The sequence below is a fragment of the Molothrus ater genome, chromosome 1 (genome assembly GCF_012460135.2).
Source record: "Molothrus ater isolate BHLD 08-10-18 breed brown headed cowbird chromosome 1, BPBGC_Mater_1.1, whole genome shotgun sequence".
Lineage (NCBI taxonomy): Eukaryota > Metazoa > Chordata > Aves > Passeriformes > Icteridae > Molothrus > Molothrus ater.
The window spans coordinates 33,746,384-33,752,390 of record NC_050478.2 but is presented as its reverse complement, the minus strand read 5'-3'; positions in this window follow the sequence as shown (position 1 = coordinate 33,752,390).

Sequence of the window (6,007 nt, the reverse complement as noted above, 5' to 3'; positions counted from 1 at the left end):
TGATGTAGAAGTGAAGGATCTATCCAGGACAGCATCTCTCTGCTTTGTACATCCCAGGCCCATCCAGCACACAGGGGCAGAGATGGACAGAGAAGGGGAAAGGTGGGCTCTAAAGAATGTAATAAATAGTGACTTTCTTAAAAAAAGAGAGTACTCCTGATTGAAATAATTTAATCTAGATATTATTGAGAAGGACAAAAACTGCCACCATCTTCTTTTCATTATGATTTCCCAGAGCAGACATGTGCCTTAAAATGTGTGAAAAAATATTCTCAGTTCTAGAATTTTAAATACCTTCAAGCTGAGAATAAGGTAATTTGCTCATCTTCCATCCAAAGAAACATAATTCATCTTTGCTCTGGATGGGTGATGGTGCTTCACTTACAGTTGTGTGATATTACATTGCATTCAGTCTCCAAATCCTATCTTGTGATACAGAGATCACTGATATCACTGATATCAGAGATCACTGGGAATTAAAAACTCCCAGACAAGTGAGGAAGAGGGTCAGCAGAGCTGCACTTTAGACTTCTGGAGGGCAGGCTTTGGCCTGTTTAGGAGACTGATTAACATTGTCCCTTGGAAGGCAGTCCTGGGGGGCAAAGGGGTCCAGGAAGGCTGATCATTCTTCAACAGGGAAATGTTAAAGGCAGAGAAGCAGGCTGTCCCCATATGCAAAACATGAACCACTGGGGAAAACCAGATAGCTTTGGCTAGAGCTCAGTCTGTGATACTTAATGCCTTCTTTGCTGAAGTCTTTATTGGTAAATCCAGTTGTTCTTGGAATATATGGCCCCTTGAGCTGGAAGACAGGGACAGGTAGCAGAATGAAGCTCCCAGAATCCAAGGGGAGATGGTCATCAACCTGCTACACCGCTTAGACAAACACAAGTCTGTGGGGCCAGACGAGATCCATCCAAGGGTACAGAGGGAGCTGATGAAAATGCTCAGCAAGCCACTATCCATCATTTAGCAGCAGCCCCTGCTAACCAGGGAGGTCTGAGTTGACTGGAAGTCAGCAAATGTGACACCCATCTGTATGAGAGGCTGGAAAGATTTGGGGAACTACAGGATTGTCAGTGTAACCTTGGTGCTGGGGAAGGTTAGTGAGCAGCTCATCTTGAGTGCCAGCAAGTGCAGGAAAACCAGGGAATTAGGCCCAGCCAGCATGGGTTGACAAACCTGATCTCCTGTGACCTTGTGACCCACTTAGTGAAGAAGGAAAGGCTTTGGTTTGTGTCATCTGCACTTCAGCAAAGTCTTTTACACCCTTCTCACAGCATTCTCCTGGAGAAACCAGCTGCTCATGGCTTGGACGGGTGCACTGTTCACTGGGTAAAAAACTGGTTGGAGGGCTAATCCCAGAGAGTGGTGATGAATGGTGCTATGTCCAGTTGTTGGTAAGTCACAAGGGGTTCCAAAGGGCTCAGCACTGGGACCAGTCCTGTTCTAGATCTTTATTGATGATGCAGATGAAGGGATTGAGCACATCCTCAGTCTGTTCATGGACAACACTGAGGCGAGCAGGAGTGTTTGTCTGCAGGAGGGTAGGAAGGCTCTGCAGGGGAATCTGACAAGCTGGATTGATGGGCCAAGGCCCACGGTCTGAGGTTCAACAAGGCAAAATGTTGGGTCCTGCATTTGGGTCACAACAATCCCATGCAGTGCTACAGGCTGGGGCAGAGTGGCTGAAAAGTGGCCCAGCGGAAAAGAACCTGGGGACAGCAGGTGAACATAGGCCCAGCGTGTGCCCAGGTGGTCAAGAAGGCCAATGGCAGCCTGGCTTGAATCAAGGATAGTGTGGCCAGCAGGACCAGGGCAGTGATTGTCACTCTGTACTGGGCACTGGCAAGGCTACACCTCAAATCTTGTGTCCAGTTTTGGGCCCTTCATGACAAGAAAGACATCAAGGTACTGGATTGAGTCCAGAGCAGGGCAACGGAGCTGGGGAAGGCTCTGGAGAGTGAGTCCTATGTGGAGTGTCTGAGGGAGCTGGGGTTGCTTAGCCTGGAGAAGAGGGAGGTTCAGAGGGGTCTGGTCACTCTCTACAGCTGCTTGAAAGAAGGTTGTAGCTAGGTTGAGGTCAGTCTCTTCCCAAACAAGCTACATGACAAGAGGAAATAGCCTCAAGTTGCACCAGAGGAGGTTTAGATTGAATATTAGGAAATTTTTTTTGCTGAAAGGCTTGTCAGTCATTGGAACAGGCTGCCCATGGGAAGTAGTAGATTCACCATCCCTAGAGGTATTTAAAAGGTGTGTATATGTGACACTTAGGGACATAGTTTAGCAATGGACTTGGCAGTGCTGGGTTAATGTTTGCACTCAATGACGTTAAAGGTCTTTTCCAACCTAAATGATTCTTTGATTCTAAGTTTCTTTAACATCCATTTTCTTTATAAAGACAGAACTTCCTGATCATTGATCCTGCTTATAGAAACTCAGGCAACAAGGCCCAGTGCTTTTCAACAAAGATTCTGGAGCAAAACTATGTACACATTTCAAATTGTAACTGTGCAGAGCAATGCACCTGGATAACGTTTCTGGGATGGAGAAATTGTATATAGAAGCCAATGATGCCTCCTCTGGTCTAAGCAAATCTGAGGGATTTACACATTCAATGAAGGAAGAAAAAGAAACCAAACTCTGCCATCCCATCCCCATAAGGGTGACCTTTTCACCAGATCAAAATATTTTGGCATACACTGCAATGCATGCAAGTACTTGACCACTTACTTTATCTAGTAAGAAAATCCATCACAAAATGTTATTACATTCTCAAACACCATGCCATCAATGCCAGCATCGTAAGACAATATGAGCTTCCATCTGGCAGATGCCATCTGGAGCCCTGGGAATCATATCCAATTCTCTCACCAAGTTAAAAAATGCTGCAGCACTCTACAAGGAAGAAGAGCACCATTTCTACTTGAATCAGACTGGAACAATTGCAGGCTTTTTTTTTTGGTACAAGTGTTTCGATTTTGCTTGGTATAACTTATTAGTTTTTCTAGCTTAAACCATCTATCATTTATTTGAAATCAGAGTCCAGAATGTCAGGAGTTCCTGACAGATATTTTGGGACATGGATGTTTTCTATTTAAACTTCAAAAGGATGTGGTATTACTCAAACTGGGATGGCTGGGATTGCACCAACAAGAGGCAGCAGGAATGAAGCACAAAGCCTCTGCAACTCTTTCCTGGTCCTGCTGAGATAAAGGTACTACCAAACACTTTTGGCTCCACTGCAGCATGCCCTCGGGTGTTGTCACAACTAAAGGTTAGGAGAATAGGAAAACACTGTCAGGTGGAAACAGCTTGTCAAAGTATCCATCAGTCAGGTAAACCCTGCAAGAGCTAGTCTGGATAATCACTCTGCAAAACAAAGCACAAACAACTTCTTGAGCTGGTAGAGTCACAGTATCATAAACCTAGAGGGAAAAACAAGGTTCTGTTTGATCCTGTGACATTTTGTTCCAGGAACCTCACAGCCCTACTTCCATGGTATTGCACTTCAGCTTCCAAGGTGCAGTAGGTCTGTGCAGCAACTTTTCACTTCAGAAACAAATCTGGGGGCATCTGGCTTGGCTACTAGCCCAAGTTTAGAAACCTCTGTCAGCAGAGTAGCCATAACATAGTCTTAACATAAGCAGCTAAATTCAGGAGCTGAATAAAAGGTGGCATTTTGAGAAGACATATTAAACAGAGAGGGACACCAATGGCAAGGAGAATACTGAGAATATTGGAGAAAGGTCTTGGAATAGGAAAGGAGTACAGTCTTTTATGCTGCAAGACCCCAATTCAGGTAAGCATGTAAGATAATTTGCAGTTAAAGGAAAAATGTAGTTATAGTTACATTTCAAGTTATGACAACATATGTTGAGTCCTAAATGTACTATAATCTATTGCTAAGAAACTGTCACACAGTTTTAAGGAGAACTGCACCATAAATCTAGAAGAATTACCACAAAGCATGCAGAATCCATTTGTGCTGAACTGATAAAAATCACTTGCAACGCTAATAGTTTTCTCGCAGGTACCATATTTGTTTTATTCAATTTCATATCAATTACTCTGAATAATTTGCAAGTAATACAATACTAATTAACAAAGTATGAGTTTTATTCTTTCCTAGCGAAGAAGTAGGAACAAGGCTATAAGAGGATGATACTATAAGAGTTACATACTCATGTAACTGATCATGATCTCAATTTTACATAATCTAACACTACCTGGTTATGTTTAACCTGAGTATTTTCTTCAGCCAGAGTGAGAAGCATTGGAGCAAGCACAACTGTGATTTTTGTGGTTGTGTGGGTTTTTTTCAGGACAGCACCATTAACACAGAGTAATCATAAAATTACAGCCTGAAACCCATTTGGTTTGGTATAAGAAAGGAGACAATGATGAGAAACCTCTGCATAACTCAACTAACTACAGAAGATATCTCATTTATTTCATCAGTAAATTTTAAATTAATAACATTTGTTAACTTTTTGCCTATGTATGCAGCACATTCAGCATACTTTACATAACTTGTAACTTTAAAGTGTTGCATTGCATTACTAGCAAAACTCAGTTTGACACAAAGTGAGGAGAGAAAAAAGGAAACAAATACCAGTCAGCATATTTACCATCATAACATAAAAAAATCAGCGATCTAAAGAACTGTCTAACAAGCTGCAAAGTTGTTTAAAAGTGAATTCAGTGTATTTTTATTAAGTCAGAAGGAAGAACCAAATATAAGGTAAAAAGCTGTATGTAGTTACAAATCTGTATTTTAAGGGTTACAAACTGAGGAGAACCAACCTTTAACAAAAATCTTTGTCTACCACTAACAATAACCAATAATTAAAAACAACCGTTTAACCTGTATTGCTTCAAATCAGCAACTTCACACAGACTTGATATCCACACTTGAAATGTGTTACAGAAACTGCAAAGTTTCAGGCAGTAAAATGCAACTTGTACAGTAACAGTTTTAAGACTCTTTACAATGTACTCCGTACTGAGAAACTGGCAGGAGAATACAATCTGCTTTGAAATTCCTCTTTAGCCCACGTGTTTATCAAGCTACTGGATAAAAAAGCAAGGACTTCAGAATCCTATATACTAGATGTATAAATATTCCTATTACGGGCCTCTCAAAAATTAAGCCATGAACTCTGTAGGAGTCTTAAATGTGATAAAATCAGGGTGATTTGTCTAAAGAATAGGCAAGAGAGGTTAGTTAAGTGCTCAAATTATCATTATCTGGTGCAAGGGAGCTCCATGCTAACAGGGATATCAGATTTTTCCTAGAGCCACAAACTGACTGAATTCTGCCCAAAACCAGTAATAAAAGATCTTTAGGAAAAAGGTCATATAGCAAGTTTAGTCATTGCTCTTTAACTAAAAGTAGGTGTTCTATAGTGGCAGGCTTTGTTTTGCAATATAAATGGCTTTTGAAACTATTGAAAGGACTAATAATTATAGTAATGATTTGTGAAACAGTATCAAAAGAACATCAAGCACAGACTGGATTCCTTCCTTCACTTGTCAGGCTATGCACACTATAGGAGGGTTTCCAGGAATATCCACTTTTTTTTAATCTTCTGAAAAAACATACCCAGGCAATCCCAACTGTCTCACCTTTGAGAAGGGCGACAAAGATGATCAGAGGGCTGTAGCACCTCTAGCACCTCTCCTGTGAAGACAGGCTGAGAAAGTTGGGATTTTTAAGCCTGGAGAAGGCTCCAAGGAGATTTACTAGAACCTTCCAGGACCTAAAGGAGGCTTACAAGAAGGCTGGAGAGGAATTACAAAGGCATGTAGTGACAGGATGAGGGGAAATGGCTCCCAACCAAGAGTAGGGTTAGGTTGGATATTATGGGAAGAAATTTTTTACTCTGAGGGTGGTGAGGCACTGGAACAGGTTGCCCAGAGAAGTTGTTGACAACCTATCTCTGGAAATGTTCAAGGCCAGGCTGGATGGGGCTCTGAGGAACGTGGTCTAGTGAAAAGTGTCCCT